The sequence below is a fragment of the Acyrthosiphon pisum genome, chromosome X, assembly GCF_005508785.2.
Source record: "Acyrthosiphon pisum isolate AL4f chromosome X, pea_aphid_22Mar2018_4r6ur, whole genome shotgun sequence".
Lineage (NCBI taxonomy): Eukaryota > Metazoa > Arthropoda > Insecta > Hemiptera > Aphididae > Acyrthosiphon > Acyrthosiphon pisum.
Genome location: NC_042493.1, coordinates 11,835,179 through 11,854,428, shown reverse-complemented (window position 1 = coordinate 11,854,428; position 19,250 = coordinate 11,835,179). Strand labels below are relative to the sequence as shown.

The window sequence follows — 19,250 nt, the reverse complement described above, 5'->3', positions numbered from 1 at the left end:
TATTTCTATACACAATGCACTATAAGTACCAGCTATTATATATTATTTAAATGGAAAATCAGTCTGACAATCTGTGCCAGCAGGCAAGCAAGAATATTTAATTACTATTAAGAGGTTAAAAGGCATATTTATCAACTGTATTATTATATATATGTATATATATATATATATATTTATACGACATATGCCCTATAAATACTAATTATAGGTACTGCATATTATCGTAAAACTTCTGTTCAGTGAAAAAACTGCAAAAAATGCAAATACTATGCATTTTAGCGCTATTTAGATAACAGCTATTAATTATTATACGTTGATACGGTATGACTTTTCAATTAAACCACATACCACTGCAGAATATAATATTATATCATGTACTTATATATAATAACATATGCATGTGAATACTTATACCATACGTTTTTTAGTGTCACTGCAACAGACGGTGTCGCGTGCGTCGTCACAATAACCTGTCTACTAGAATATAGAACACTTTAATAATTGTGCCCATCATATGAATTTAATGATAAAATACACAATGTTTTTTGATATTAATATAATAACGTGAATTGGTATAGTATGCACGTGCACGCGTTGAAACAAATGTCGAGACGATAAATAAGTACGCACGCTCATTGAAGTATCACATCAATAAAAATATGTATAAGTATTAAGTAGTGTTATGTATATATTTTATAATACACTATTGGTACAGTCGAGTCTCGATGACTCAATTTTTTTTTGTCCCTTTAAATGTTTTATGTTGCATTTGACGTATTTAACTAGGAAAATACATAAGTGAAATTAATTTTTATTCCCGTTGGAATTCGAGATATTAAAACTCGACAGAAAAAAATATTATTTCGCTTATTTGTTAATTTAATAGTAGCATTTCATCTAAATATCTACCTATAATATGATTTATGCGTTAATATCGGGTTAATGACACTAAAGTCTATAAACAGGACATGCGAATGTGGGCATTAGGATTAACTGGTTAAAAGTTAAAAAGTTACTCTTAAGATTATCATTAACTAATTAGGTAGTTAAGCGTTTAATACACTTAACACCTTGACAATATAGGTAGGTAGTTAAAGTATCCATTGCATCTAACAAGCAATAACTTGACATTTTTCCACTTGATTGAAAAATAATACTTCAAGTTAAGATCATATTTATAAGCGTATTTACAAGTGTGAGCTAAGTAATTAATTTTTGTTTAGTTACGCTGTAAACAATGATTTTAAATAAAACTAAACAAATAAAATATTTAATATTCCGTGATTTAATTACCAATTTAATTGACGCTAACATGTGATAAACCATATTATACAGTTATAATTATTATAGTGTGGACTATGCAATAGCCTCTATAACGATAATCTAGTGTTTAATTGCGGGGGGGAGGGGGCAAAAGTACAACACAATTTAAATCATCAATGCATGATACATCTACTAGTGGATGACACAGGCTAACACATAAGGAAACTACGGTGCTTGATGGGGGTGGCCCTCTCCCCCTGGATTCACCACTGGCCGATAAGAAGTATTTTTAACGAAATATTTAGTTATAATTTAAAAATACTGACGGTTTCCCAACGATATATACTTATGTGTGACTCAGGTGGTAATTAAAATTAATGAACTCCTTTTTAGCCGAGAAAGATGAAGGATATTTTTCTCCATGCCAACTTTGGACTTTATCAGTAAAACGGATTGTTTGTTAACTTCTAACGTCCTTACCTTTGGCTTAACGTAGCTCGATTAAGTTATTTTCACTATAACTTTACCCACCTTTGGGTAACCGACAACCGCGCCTACGCTTCTTCCGGACGACCGGACGGAGCGCCGCGAAACTTGCCGAACAACAGGTAGTAGGCGTATAATATCTAACCTAAGTATACAATAATATTATGTAATATGATGTATTTATACGCGATCTGCGACTGCTGTAGGTACAAGGGGGTAAACGACAGACGACAATAACATACGACAATATTATTGTATTTTTATAATAATAATAGCGTTTTCGTCTTCGAACTCGAAAAATCGTGTGCACATATTAGGACGTATTATAGAGGTACCTATTATATTACAATATATTATAATGTAGATGGTGACGAGAGGACATCGCCGCAACATCGTAGGTTCTATGACGTCTATCGGCGGTCTATATATATATATCGTACTCATACATATACGATATAATATAATATATAAATATATATATGTACGTCCATTATGAGTATTATATATGTATTTCGTATAAACCTGTGCGGCGTGGTGCGTGCGTGCGTGCGTGACGTACTTTGGAAATCGTTATCGTCGTAACAAGGCGACACCTGTGTGCACCCGCGTAGGTTAGGTAGGTGTACGTACCATAATTCATGCCCGTGTACAGGTAAATATCGAAACGCACGTCTACTTCATTGTATATAATATATGACTATCAATATTGTTGTACAACTGTCGTCGCCGTCGCGGTCACCGGCGCCGCCGCAGCCCGCAATACAGTTTTCGCACGACGCGCGTTTCGTCTCTGCGTGCGTGTGTCCGGCTGCACACGGTTTATTATAATATAGCGTCGACACCGGAAAAATCGATAGAATAAAAAAATCATCACGCTATAGTAAAAAAAAATGTGCTCTCGCGGGACTAATATATTTTACTATATGGTTATTATTGTACTTTTAGTTCGGTGAAAATAGTTTGATTTTTGTTTAATATACATATTATATCAACTCACCGCCGCGGTGCTTTCCAATTTCCAGATATTATTTCCAATATTAAGTTTTCACCTATACCACCACCAATTGTGCCCGTTTATGTTACTGTGTGTGTGTGTGTGTGTGTGTGTGTGTGTGTGTATGTGATCATGGATAACTGATCTGCTCGCTTCGTTGGTGAGTAAACGTTATATTATAATATATTTTAATTTATTGTGCCTGCAGTATTATGCAAATATTATTTTGGCTGGTCGTCCAAAAATATTAGATACCTATGTTCTTTCGTTCGCGTGACTCTATTTTCTCTTCAAACACCCGTCATAAAAAAACCATAATGACGTACGTCCTTTCCACGGTGAATATTTTATTTGTATCTGGATAATGTATCATCGTTTTGAATCGTTTGAAATACCTTCTCCCAAAAAGTTTTTGTGTTTCGATTTCATTGTACTATTTTGTGTGTGCGTGTGTGTGTGTTACCGTAAACTCATTAAAAATACGATTATTATAAAATTTATAAAGAGTAAAATGCTGAATACCGTGTGAAAGTTATATCGACAGAACTTGTCCGTATACAATTTAAACATTAAAACGACACGCGCTTTCAATGGAAACTTTTCATATTTGCACGTTATATATTGACGAAGTTAAAAAAAGATCGTATCATCAAAATAAAGACTGGCGTGATATTATCTTAAGTAAAAAGTCTAAACCATAGTTGTAATAAAGATAACAAGCCCACAAAATATAAAATTAAAACAAAGTGTTTTGAAAAATAAAAATGTCTGCACCGTTAAAATATAAAACATTATAAGTAGGTATATTTAATACGTTTAGACCATCAAAATATACGCATTTATGTTAGAATAACCACGGGGCTCTCTCGGATAGAGGTAAGTACGTTTCGGTGATGTGTTATTGTATAGTGAGATGATGGGGATTGGGGGTTGCTCGTTGCTCTATAGTCCCCGGGAATGTATATTAATATGAATTCTACTCAAAACCAATACCTACGGGTATTTTTCACCGTGGACAGTTAAATTATTGCTCCCCTAAAGAGTATAGATGGACGAAAAATAATATATTATAATTATTATTACGGATGTGAATAATATATAAATATACTACACAAAACCTCATTACCACGTGCGCATATTTATTAACATTACAGCCAGCAAATAACGGTATTAGCTCCATACATTAAATGGGTATACTCCGACCGGAATTTAAGCCGTCAACAACTCTCCTCATTCAGAACAAAATATAATTATAAATTATAATAATATTAATGTAATGTGTTCTGCATTCAACACGTCTGGTCGAACCACTACTGTTTTAACCCCACCACGGTCGTCCCCATAGACCTGACGGAAAATAATATATAGGCATATAATATTCGAGCTCGCGAAATTCGTATTATTATATACCCACTCCATGTTGTATCTCGTCCCCCTACAGTGCCGTTCGATTTTTCATTTTTATCCCATTTGCGCCGATTCCTCGATGACACCGGTGACTTATCCGCCATCGGAAATGTATTAACCGATTTACCGACGAGTTTTCCCCGAAATCTGATAAAAACAAATTAGATTTTCGCCCAAATGAGATATCTGGAAATGTTCTTTCCGTTTTCACTCTGCAGGCCAAACGTAACGATTTGTATATCCTTACAAATTATATAAACACTTGAAAAAATATTTACTTAAATACTATCAATGTATTGTAGGTATTATCTATAGATATAATTACTGTTATAATTGTTGAACAACTGAATTATGTTAATTATTAATTGACATAATTACATTGACATTAATTTATTTAAATGCCAACTTCGCAATTTGTTGTTCCCTCGTCACGCTCTTTGCGATCGCCTAGACACAGAGTAGTGGTGAATTGTGACAATATATATTTTTATACCAATACAAAATTATTGCATTTGAAAAACTTGTTTCAAAACATTTCGACCGACAGTTTGTTCTCAGATGCGTTTAGTGAAACTTTCGATAAAATTTTAAAACGGCCAGATCAGAGTAGGTACCGACGATGTATTTGAATTGTCAATCATCGATAGACAGACGAATTACGATAAGGTCATGACATTTTTCAACTTATTAAACATGTTTAATGCATTAATGTAATGTAATACATTTTTATAATTCAATATTTTTTTTCTATTAAACTCTACAGTCTATATATTATTATATCATTATTATTTATTATGTATGTATACATTTATTCACTGCAGGATAATTCATTAACCATAATCACCCTCATTTTATCCTTTAATAAAGTATTAACTCAAATTGTGATTTTTGAAATTGCTCATTTGAACTTGATTTAAAAACATTATTCTTTTGTTTACTTTTGTCTTTACAAATTTATATGTTAGTGGTTACTATAGATAATCATACACGGTAAATCACCCTACATAGCTATAATTTCATCTTCTATTATAAACAGATACAAATAATATTGTTAGCATATAAATTGACACAAGCAAATGGCGGTATCACGTTATATTCTAAAAATAAAAATGCATAATATGCGGTAGATAATTCCAGTAGCCGCTATAAAAAAAAAGTCACTTTAATAATATTATTCAGTAACAGTAACAGCAATTAAAATTATTCCCCCCTGCCCTTTGTGGCTGAGAAGTGTATCCCCCAAGCCCTAATACATACGGTTAGTATTTGTACCGTGACAGGCAATGAGGCAACAATGCATTAAATTGTGCAGAACAATAATGCATAGGTTGTTTAAAAAAATATACCGAGCAGATGTGTTTCGCGGGGCTTCGATGGTTTAGATATTCTCAAACGATTTTAAAAAACTATCAAAAAAAGCAAGGACATCACAATATTAATCGTATCTATAATATGGAAATCGAAAATATCGCTCAGTACGCCATGCTAATCGTATTATGTAAATATAATATTATATAGGTATCTACCTATACTACTTACCTATATACCAATTTATTTCCAACAAAATATATTTTAACACTGCTCATATAAGAAATAACATTACATAGTTATTTTTCTGCGATCTCATCATACCACAATTCCCTAAAACATTTTTTTGACAACGTGTTTAGAATATACCTACAGAAGTTAGATCAGTTCTGCACGCGGGACTTACTTGATACTTCAGGACAGTACAACACTGTACCAAATTCATACCTCATGGCATTTCAGAGTAGAAGTTCATCGTCAAATTCGTTTCTCTATTTTAATTAGAAACTAAATGGAATATACATAAATATAAAATTATTTATTAATAATTACTAGGACCGGCATTTTTATGTAAATACATAATTGTATTGAATTTATATTTCTTAACTCTGATTAAAAATGAATGCCATAAAAAAATAAAACATACTTGTTCATTATTATTTTCGCATATTTTGAAGTAAATAATATATTTTCTTAAATATTTCGTATTTTTATATTAACTTATACGCCGACATCTTGTTAATAATCAATATTCTGCGGGAAAAATGTTCAAACGGTCGTAAATCGTAACAGAGAATGGTGTAGGTGATAAATAAGATAAAATAGGTAAACAATTTTTAATATCGCAATATCTATTATATAATCTACTTAAGTACTACTCTGTGACTAGTTGATCTAGTTCATTAATACATTTTTTTTCAGTACAATTTTATATTACATACTTATTTATTTTATATCCTTTTTTTATATGATTAAAATTTTTTTTAAAGGTGGTTAAGTGGGTGTAACTCTGCTGTACAGTAGGGTACTAGTTTGTAATTGAAACGGATAGTGTTAAATTTGAATTCAATGATATAATAATACCATTGAATAAGATAAACGATTCTGAGCGAAGACGGTCAGTAAGCCTATGATATTACTACGAATTGATAAAATAAACATGATTTAAATCTCAAGTGTCTACGGTGATTGATTTTTGAATTACAACAAAATAAAAAAATCGCTACATGACAAAATATCGAGTGAATATCCAACGTCGTAAAAATTAGATCTTCAAAATCTTATAACAATGTAATTTGACTTTCTTATAGATATTTTTTTTTTTTATAGAGGTAGATACCTAACTGTATAATGAATCTTTTATTACATTTTAAAATCTTAGATTTAAAAAGATTGTGACTGGATTTTTAATATTTTTCAAATGTCATTGCAACAATATATTAAAAGCCTTATATTCAATTTACAAGCTTTTATAACTAATAAAAAACTAAAAAAAATTGGAAACTGAAAATTTCCGTAAACAGTTCAAAACAAATAAAATATTTTGAAAATGTCATTGTGTATAAAAAATTGTAATATAAGCATTCAGTCAACATTTCATTTGTTTTTTGTTTTAGAGTTACACAAAAAACCAAAATCTATTTTATCAAAAATCAATTTTGCGTAAAAATTCCTGTTTTTCCTTAATTTTCCTTTTGTTTTGTTTTGAGCAATTTTGAATCCACAAAGTATCAACTAAACTATCAGAAAAGATACTTTTGAAGAAAATCTAAGCACGTTTACTGTTCTAAAAGGTAATGACAGACATAAAAAAAAATTTTATTAAAATAAAAAAACACACATCATTGTAAAATCAATATTTTCATCACTCCGCTCAAAATATAAAATGTATGTTAAACAGAAACTTTTTGTTAAATATTTTATGTTTTTTAATGATGGCTAAAATAATTAATAATCACATAAATATTTACACATTTTGACTTTTTATTACATAAAAATGCACTACCTACTAATTACTCTTGACATACATATTGCACCAGGTTCGTTTAATGTCTTGTATCGATGTGAATGCATTGAGCGTTAGCAAAATCAACCATTCACTATAATTATAATGCATAATATGCCGACTTTCTTGAACTCGACTATCAGATACTAACATATTCAAATGTTTATTGAATGGCATAATATGTGTCCTCAAATTAAAACAACAAATTGATGAAAAATAAAAATCATTATTTATTTGAACATATATAATAATAGTATATACCTACAATATGCAATAATATAACAAGTGAAGCTGTTTTAAATAAGTTTTCCAACATTGGAAGAGCCAGGTGCTTTCAACTGGGTATAGTTTGTTCAACATATTGTTTCGTATTTGTTTTGTAATATGTATTGTTATTTTGTGTAGCCCAGTGTAGGTGTAATATATCATAAGAGGAAACATTGTTCTAATATTTGATGCTTTAGGACATTTAGTTTTATACTTATATTTTGTCATTAAGCTTCCATAAATAAAACTCAGGATACGCGCCTGATGGGCTGGAAGTTCACGTTAACATACAATAATGTGTATATTACCAAATATGTACCTATACTAATGGTTTATCACTGCTTAACACAGTTATTTTTTTTTATTTATATTTGTATTCATTAGCTTTACTCTACATCAGTCATACACCTAAGATTAGCATTTCCTATACACTTTTGTACACGAAAATGACATCAGTCACGAGCTCTGCAAAAGTCGCAGTAGAATTATCTTTAAAAATAATTATTTATTTGTAGGAATATATTTTTTTGCCTCATTAACTTTTTCAATTGAATATTAAAGATTTTTGAAATATAATAATATGTATTAACGGTTAGTGCGTGTGATGTGTGAATATTATGCGTAATATTGTGTTACCCAATCCGAAAACGTTGCATAGGAAATGCACGCAAAATAGGATATTATACTTAGGATGACCTTCTATCAATATCGCAAAACCAGGTAACCAAAATAATATGCATTTATTTGTAATATAATTACATAATATAGGTATAGTTTTTATAATAATATTATGCTTTGGAGTTTGGAATAAGAAATTAAAAATGTATATTGTTTTTCAATAAAGTAAAAACTCAAAAAAAATGATAACGATAAAAAATATATATTTTTAAATATTATTTTTTTAACGACTAGAAATCATGTTAAAGTGTTTCAAAACATGATTTATTTTTAAAACAATAAGTGGTTTATGATAAATAATCACCTGCCGGTATATAAGTAACCACTCTGCTGTACAATAGGTGTTGAGAGTACCTCGATTTTATACCATTACCATACAATTAAATTTTAAATTATTAAAATTACTAACTGAACAACTTATCTAGAATCATGTATTATATTTTCAAACTTTTTGAATAAACCTAAAATATTTTATCGACAATTTAAAAAAAAAACAAATAATTTAAAATGTAACAAATTACAAATGCCTGTATACCTATATATTTTAATATATTAAAATTAGTAAAAAAATTATTAACATTTCTTTAAATACAGAAAATAATAGTTTAAGAAATAATGGAATATTTAAAATGTCTACGATTAATACTCTGAGTAAAATTAAGATTTAAGTTTTTGTACTGCTTCAAAAGGGGGAGATAGTTAAGTATAGGTACACAAAAAAAGGACACATCATTGTAAAATCAATTCATTCATCACTAATCACTCATCTCTGAATCTAAAAAGAAAGATTTGTTTACTATCGTAGTATCGTCTATTATAAAATATATACGTAGTTGGATTGTTAGTTTCCGTGTTTTCAATTATTTTTAATGTAAGTATTTTTAATTACAAATAAACTATTTAAATTCATTTTTAAGGACGCATAAATAGAACAGCATTTACAAAGGTAAATTATTAAAATGTGTATATCTATGTTTAATTATGACAACTATGTTGATAATTTTTGGTTATATTATTATGATGGAAAAAATAATATGATATTTTTAAGTAGCTTGACGGTGTAGGGGGTAAAAACGAGGGCCGTTTTGTCGTGATTTATACGAATATCCCCTCCCCCCTATGAGAAAATCATGTGTACGCCCTTGGGTATATACTTGTATATTTTCATCATACACGAATATTTACTTATATATATTATATATATAAATAATATAATATAGTTCCTGTGCTCGGACGATACACGATTCTGGTCACCATCGATTTTACATCCCGTAATTTCGTGACGTGGAAGTAATTTCGAGTTAATGGTCGAAAAGCAATAAAAAAATAATAAAAAGTCCGTGAAAATCTTCTACGCAGAAAATACATCGGTGCGATTCACGAAATCACCAACTAAACCCACTGCGAATGCGGTGAAAACGTTTTCATTTTATTTTTTACTACCCACTATCCAGGTAGCTATATATATATGTTACAGTTAAAGTTTTGAATCAGTTAGTTAATGAAATAACTAGGTAATGTATAAAATAACTAAAGCTTGTAGGTAATGTATATAATTTATACTTTAACTAGTTATTTTATACATTCCATGGCATCACTTCGTTAATGTGTAAAATTGTAAATAACAAAATACCATGATAAATAATTTTATTTATTTGATACCTAACCTACAAATTATAATTATAGGAGTGTTAAGGGCCCGTTTTACAATCATAGTTTAAACCTCGGTTACGCTTGAACCACTGATTTTACCGGCCGAATTCGGTGGTTTAATCGGAGTTCAACTATTGTAATACGGGCCCTAAAACAACTACACTCTCGATCAAAGTTCACAGTATGTTCAGAAAATTTGTTAGCCGTAGAAGCTGTTCCAAATGAAAGTATTACATTAAGATCTGCGGAAACTGCGCAGTCATTGGGAACTGGTCATGGTTTTTTTAAGTGCACTTGTACCAAAAAATGTGACACAAAGCGATGTGTTTGTAGAAAAAATGAGGTATTGTGCAACTCTAAATTCTATATTGGCCTTACATGTACAAATAAATAAATAATATAACTATAATTAATTCATAATTCAGTAAAATAAAATATTTTAATATATATTTTAAATTTTAATGTATTTTATACTTTAACGGATATCAAACTGAAATTGTATAGAATAACTAGATATTCTATGAAATAACTAGTTAAAGTACTATTTTCATGTATTATTTGATACTTTAACTAACATTCGTAGGTAATTCATGAACTACCTAGTTATTTCATAAAATAACGGAATTCAACACTTTAGCTGTAACATATATATATATATATATATACAGCACACATGTTACACTATATAGGTACGAGTGCCCGTTAGTGGCAGTTTCGAATAAATAAAACAAAACGTTTTTCCTCCGTTTTCATTAAAAACAAATTCATTCCTACGTTCGGAAAAAAAATGCAATGCGATTGTGATACGTTTTAATTCCCAACAATATATCGATGCAATATTATAATAATATTATTATATTGCCGAAGTTACAGCTCACCGATTGACTTAAAGTCACGTCCCTTGGGTCCATGATAAAATAACAAGTTATACGATGGAAATTTAATTATGATACGCATACCTACCAGTTACCTCACGGGCCATAATTATCCAGTTCACCACTTTTCATTGGTTGTGTGTTGTGTCATGGTAAGTGTATATATATATCTACCTATATAAATAGTTTATTATGAGGTGAGCTGCAAGATTAAAGATACAATGGTATTTACAAGATCCAACGATTTTTCAGTTACCTTGTTATTTTATCATGCCTTGGTCGACCATTTAAATATTTAAATTTTCATCGTTTAGCGTAGTCCATGGTTCGAATTTTATTGTCAGTCGAACGCGTAATCGATTTAACTAAATTAATCCAGACAGCATTTTGTAATGATAATGTTATAATATTAATATAATAACATTATACTAATATTATAATCATGAATGATATTATTTTAATGTCATAATAATATTATAAACATTTGATTGTGTACTGAAAATGATAATATTTATGTAATACATGAATGTTTCAAGAATCATTTTTCTAAAAAAATTTAAAAGAGAGAATATTACATTTTCCACTTTTGAAGTTTTAGGTATTAAAGCTAAATATGTTCAGAGTTTAAAACTATTGAGATTTTATAAAAATTTGAACTTTTTTTAGTTAATTACCTATACCTACTACACTAATGTTCTGATTTGTGAAATGTTACAAATATTATCCAAAAATAAAATATGTATATTTCTGGTAGGTTTATAATCACCGATGGAATATGTAGGTAATTACAATTCGTTGGAATACAAATATACACTCCACGGACCACCGGTTAGCGACCGCTTCTCTATGCTGTACTTTGCATAAGTATGGGTACGCGATGCTCTAATTATGAAATAGTATTATGTATTACCCGCTGCACTACTAAACAATTCTTTGGCTCTGCGTATCAACATTGCAATCATGCAGCAACCACTTTTCTCGGAACAATTTCAGATTTTTTTTAATACCTATACATTATATTATTATTGTTACCGCGTTTTACGATACAATTTTGCTGTAGATTGTAGAAACGCTAAGTATCTAGGAAATCGATAACCATGTGATTAAAATTCAACTTCAAAAACGTAATATATTATTCCTGTACCCTGAAATGTTAGTTCGGTCGGTGCCGAGGAATCGTGTGACAAGCAGCCACAGCGCTGCCGTGGGCGGTAATCGGTCGACTTTCAAAAGTCACTTTGTCAACATCCACCGAAATACCAAGCCGGGATACACAAATTGTACAATGAACGCGCTCGTTCCCTGTTTTAAAGTTTAATTTCAAATAAAACGTCACTCCACACGTCTGCTAAGCAATGTAGCTATACATTTTATGGATTAAAATAGGTAGGTATGTAATATGTATCGTAGTGCTTTCGCAATCAGCTGCAGCCTGCAGCAATATTATTATTACAACAACAATATACATAATTCATGTAACAAAGGTGTATATTATAGTACCTACCTTCGAAATATCTAATATTATAATTTAACTGACTTTTGGCTTAAAAATATAAATATTGCATTTGGTTCATCTCTTTTCAATCGTTATAAATTTCGATTTTAGACATAACAAACAAGCAATATAATTATTGCTATATTAAGTAATACATACTATATGTTATTAGGCAGGTACATAATATTATATGTATAAAGTCAACCACCAGATGTACAAAATCAAATATACAAGTGTTATTATATTTTAATAAATACCTTGTAAATTGTAATCACTCATCATATTATAATTTATAACAGAAGAATAATTTTCCTTTAGTTATATTAATTGTCATACATTTGTGCAATTTGAAAATTAAAAAAAAATTAGACACTTTGGTATGCTTTAATAAATATTATAAATTACCTAATTGTAATTAATTAAATATATGGTAACTAAAGTTCACTTTAATAAATAAATAAAGTTCACTTTAGTTACTTTGTAAAAATCATTAAAAATTTGGTATTTATCAATATTGATCAAAATTTGATGATTTTACCCACTTTTTACCCACACATTTTCATTAAAATATTATAAAGATATACAAGATGTACTCATAAACTATATAAAGCCGCCAGCGTCCTGGAATTCAAGTTCCAGCAAACGGATAGATATTTTATAATTTGTGTTTAAAATTGTTCAAAGCATCATAATTTATACAAATAATGTTGGTCAGTGTTGTTCTTACTATTGTTTATCGACCCACACCAAACTATAAGCTTATTACTATGTTCACACACAAGCTACCTACCTATCATACAAATTTAAGTTTTTTTCAAACTCAAATTAGTCAATCTGATGAAATAATTGACTATACAAAAAAACTTAAATCGGATATAAAACGAGTACCTAACCTGCCTCTTGCTGATGGCATATATCAGTTCCCCTCAAACTTACCTTTTTTTATTCCAATCAACCCCCCCCCCCCAACCACAAAATAAATAAATAAAATGCACCAGGCCTTCGACCTAATGTACCAGTGGTCCTCAACATACCATAATATATATACAACCACACCTGGCTTAAAATATGGATGGCAAATATGTGACGACACGAATTCGTTGACACAGCTATAGGAATAATAAAAATTAAAATAAATACCTAAGATAAAAGAATTAAGAAACAATTATTATTTTCAATGGAAATAATAAGCGGCATACACTTTAATTACCCAAAATTTAATATATAGGTTATATATATTACTCATGTCGGTAATATTTCCTTGATTCTTCCAAGTGCGCTATACGCGTTAATGTCAATTGGTACATTTTTTAAATGCCGAAAACAGCCACTGAGGTAACTGGTCAACACTACTTGATGACTATATATTTATAGCGACGTATTAATAAAATAACTTATGATAAGTTTTTTATATTGTAAAAACTAAAATTGCACGTATTATACATATTATTATACTACAATTGGTAAACAGGAGTCTGTAGCTGACTGTCAAAAAATTGATTACATTTTTATTTATAATTATATTTATGTATTTTAATTAACATTGGACATATTATTGTGTATGCCATATGGATAATTTAAGACGTAATATTTTGTTAAAAATAGTTAGTAGTATTTTACAGAGTAGTAGCAGGTCCAAACTTAGAATCCAATACGATTTGTAAAATTTAACTTCATATCAGATATATTCTTGTTTCAATAGCGAAGGAATATGTAAAGATTTTCAGGACTATAAATAGAGGAGGAAGTTAGCCATAGCACATAGGTAACGCTTCATAATGCAAATGAAAGTGTTCAGTGTTCTGTATAGACGCATATAATATTTTGTAAAGTTATTTAGAAACGACAAGCGGAGAAATTAGAACGTTCGATATTATCATCCGGGCGGGTTCGGAACTTAATTTCATTATTTAATCTCGAGAGTTCGCAATTACAACAACAACAATAATGATAATAATAATAAATATTTGTTGTAAGCTGTTTCAGTGCTGCAACTTTAGTAAATTGTCGTGCGTGAATAATGCACGTCGTGGCAAAAAACCGCGGTGTGTGTGACTGTCAATACTAGGGCTATAATATAATAATATACGAGTGATAATAATAATTATAACAACTATTATACTAAATCATATTTTTTTATAATTGTGTAGGTACGTGACATTTCCGGGACTCATTATCGCACGTGTCTGTGTCGGATACATACCGGAGGAAACGCACCGAGCTAGGCAACCTCAGGTATGTATGCTATAATATTACAATGAACAAGGAACATATTATAATAATACTTTTGTGTATTAACGCGAATAACGATCAATATTGATTGGAGTAAGGTTTGATTCTGTGTCTGCCTATCTTTATTGTATACTCGAAATTTCGGTAACCCGCGGACAGTTCGTCAAAACAGACAATTCGTAAAAAAGACAATTCGTAAAAATCTTTATTGGTCTATTTCTCAAATCCATAATTCATCAAAAATACAGTTGGGCCAACAATACTTATTTTTGGCTTGTTTTGAAATTTCACGTTTAGTGTTCGCATACAATAATTAAAAATTAAAGACTGTTCTCTTATATTCCAATTATTAGAATACATGTAAGTGGCACGTCGTCACGGTCGTGTTATATATGTATATTTTGACCTAATAATTGCTGTTTCGTTTAGTATTAAAAGTATACAAATTAAAAAATATTTGTATTTTTTTTTAATAAGTGGTAACATGCATTTATAATATGATTGCAACAAACAATATTATACTATATTAATTTAAAATGTATACTTGTATAAGAGTAAGACCTTAGGAAGAATTTTAGATAATACAAATGTTTATTTGTATGACTTAATTGAATATAATTTAACTTTAGTACAAAGAATAAAAACCTTTATCGAATTACATACGATATATTTTTTGTTATTAATGAAAATAATTTTTATAAAAAGTGATATAACTCCATCCCGTATATGGGAGTAAAAACTTTTAGTAGATAACGACTGTTATAACTTATAATGCAATTTGTCCGCTCTTCGATGAAAAATATGTTTTATATATTTGTTCTTTTGTACAGGAAATTAAATTTGGTGTGAAATATTTTTTGTGAAAACGTCGATGCATAAATATCGAATATCTTGACCCAAAATTGTACATATATATAGGTAATATAATTTATTATTTCTAAGCGTTTACTTTATGCATATAAGGTAATGGTATATTATAGATATCTGGAATCATATTTTATTGTTATACTTACGCCCATAAATATTTCGAAAAACATCTCGTCTCATATAATATTATACATGATGAATAATATGTAATATTTAATACAAAGATAAGGATACATACCTATTACATATATCATAATAATATGTCTTATTTTTTTTTACAAATCAAATCACCATTATATATATTGTTTTATACGTTATCTGGTTATCACATAACCTGCAGCTAGATCATTTTTCAGCCGTGTCACTTGGTTAACGCATTGAGCCCATGAATTTATAAGAACGCAGCTAAGCTATTTAGAAAGTCGATTAAAACATGTCTCCAACCTTCTTGCAACAATGATATTTTTAAAAAACAATTTTGGAAAATATTTAGCACATTTAAAAATTTTATCAATTTCAATTACTGAAACATTTTTGTCAATTACTTTTGTCCTTTTTTCGAAGAAACACTTGTTGTAATAATGAAATCAAAAATGTTCAGGTAAAACTATTTTTGTTTTGGATATATTATATAATATGTTTATTCAAAAAATACAATAAAATGAGCTAATTAACGTACTCTTTGAAAACCTCAAAATTATCAAACGGTCTTCGCAACACGCATATTATTACTAGCTGCAATCGCATTGGCTGGGACTAATTTACACAGTGTGGCTCGGTAACGTGTTGTTCCTGTGCCTACTTTAAGGCACATAATGTGACATATAGGTATGGATATGATACCGGACAATTCTGTAATATATAAAAACTTCGGTGCTTCTAAATACATGTAGTCAATATTTTTATCTTTTAATTGGCTCCCAAAGTCACAAGAATTTAATATTGATTTTCAAAAATATATTGGTTACCTGCAAAATGTTATTAATAATTTAAAGTTAGACGTTATTTCCTAGAGTAGTTTTTTTTAGCTGATTTATGCAGTGTTATAGCCTATAATAAAAAAAATAATTGACGAATCTGAGGCCCCGAAATAAATTCTAACTATTGAAGCCCGGGGGTCATGGTCCCCCCTGGACCCCCCCCCCCCTTAATCCGGGCTTGCCGACGTTACGCACGACGTGGTTCAAAAAGTAAAAACTATAAGCTATAGCAGCTACAAAAGTACAAATGTACAATTAATTTATACTACCATAATAGTAGGACTTATTCATTTTAATTGCAGGCTGCATTGAATGGCTCAATTCATGTATTAAAAGGTTAAGCACGCCTAAATTATAAACAAATAAATAAATACATGGAAAACAAGGAATTTAATAAAAAGTGACAAATTCAATACATTCAAATTAAAATTAAAATAAACATTGTTCTGAACAACTTAACTAGGTATATACTACCTACATTATTTAATACTAAAATTAACATCTGAATATTTACGTATAATTTACTATTGCCTACAATTCTAATTACTAAAGAAATACCATCGCAGGTAGTTAGTAAATATAATATCCACTAATTTGGTTATTACTTACCTATACCTATACCTATACTTACCTAAATCTTCATTACATTTCTAGAAATAAATTAAATCAGAAACATATTCGGAAAAATACTTTTTATTTACATAAATAAAATTTTAACTTAAATGAAAAGTTTGACAACAAATCGGAAGACCAATATAATTAAATGTCCACAAAAAGTGTGAATTTCCGCCCCTGCAAACAATAGGTATGTACATTTTTAGAAGTATTATTTTCAAAGGTAGGTAATAAATTAACTAATAAACTTTAACTAAAATCGTTATTATTCGTTTAAGTACCTATCTAATTTTGTCCAAATTTGAACTTAAAATATCTATAAAAAAACCGTATTGAATCCTAGAGTGTGATCCCATTTTGAACACTAAGGAGTTGAAACTTTGGACACCTGTCCCCAGTATCATGTTCTGTTGTATTACATTTTCAAGTTTTCTGCCAAAAATTATAATTTTTAGCGGCAATAATTGAAAAAAAAACTTTAATTGATATAAAATTTGTCTTGACTATAAATAGCTCAAAAAGAAACAAAATATTTTGAAAATGTTATCATGTATGGCAAATTGTCATAATATAAACATATAGTTTTAAACATTTACTTAAAATTTAAATATTTACTGTTATTAGTTTTTGAGTTCCATCAAAAAAACTAAATCGATTTAAATATCGATTTTTTTAAATTTTTTATTCGTTTGTTCTGATGCCCCAAATTACCAACTAATTTCAGGTTCTTACCAAAAAAGTTGGTGACAGACACAAAAATAAAACAGACTTCATTGTAAAATCAATACACTGATTGCTCTGTTCAGAATCTAAGATTCGAAATTTATAAATGTCATTTAATGGCTTTTAAGATGTTATTGTGTACAGAAAATGATAATTTAAATAATAATTTTCACAAATTTTGATCCAAAATCATTTAGGAGAGCTCGTGATTTATACGTTTGAATATCGAATATCGTCAAAATTAATACCAAAACGCGCTTAAAAAATTTCATAAATTTTAGATTCTGAGTGAAACGATGGAATGTATTGATTTTACAATGATGTGTGTTTTTTTATTTTTTTATTTTTGTGTCTGTCATCACGGTTTGGGGCAGTAAAACTGCTTCGATTTTCTTCAACAGTATCTTGTTTGATGGGAAAGTGAATCTAGTTGGTGCATTCGGGAGGAAAAAATTTAAAATTTCATATAATTTTCAAAAGCGCCGTGAAAAACAAAAGAAAAATTAAGGAAAAACGGGAATTTTTACGCAAAATCTGTTTTTGAGAAAATTGATTTTGGTTCTCGGTGTAACTTTAAAATGAATGAATGTAGATACATGACATTTTCACTGGTTGTTTAAATTTCCATTTTCTATAGATGATAAAATTTTCAAAATATTTTGATTTTTTTGAGCTGTTTACGGACAATTTCAGTTTCCAATTTAATTAGTTTTTTTTTCTATGAATGTCAATAAAACTTTATTTGTTGAGTAAAAATACTTGAAAATGTAATACAAGGCTCCTACTATATTGTTACAATGACATTTGAAAAATATTAAAAATCATTAGTCACAGATTTTTTATTAGCATTTAAAGTTCAAAAATTGACAAAATATGGAAAAACCACGAAAATCACCTAATTATGTTGAGTTTATAATTCATAGAAATTTTTCTTTTTAAAACTAAGATTTTAAAATGTAATACAAGATTTCTTATAGGATAATCTACCTTTATCAAAAAAAAAATATCTATAAGAAACTCAAATTAAATTTTTATGGGCGTTTGAAATTCATATTTTTACAACATTTGATATTCATTCGAGTTCTTACGTAACGATTTTCTTATTTTGTTGTAATTAAAAAACGAATGACTGTAGAAACTTTAAAATTCCACTGAATGTTTATATTAGCATTTTATATATATGATACAATTTTGAAAATAATTTGACTTTTTTTGAGCTGTTTACGGACATTGTAAGTTTTCAATTTTTTTATTTTTTTTTTCTATAAATATCAATTAAGTTTTATCTATTGGGCCAAAAAGTGTAAAAAACAACTTTCCTGATACATTGTTACAATAGCAGTTGAACAATATTAAAAATACATAAGCACAATTTTTTTTTTATAAGCATTTGAAGTTAAAA

At 29.0% G+C, this 19,250-nt stretch overlaps 1 long non-coding RNA gene across 1 annotated transcript in view; it reads left to right on the top strand.

The window, feature by feature from the left end:
• The first annotated feature begins 2,300 nt into the window (after positions 1–2,300).
• Positions 2,301–19,250, top strand: part of LOC115033425 — a 26,522-nt gene continuing 9,572 nt past the window's right edge. The window contains exons 1-2 of the long non-coding RNA XR_003838768.1: positions 2,301–2,903; positions 14,582–14,666. This is a non-coding gene — a long non-coding RNA (uncharacterized LOC115033425). The remainder of the gene's footprint in view (positions 2,904–14,581; positions 14,667–19,250) is intronic.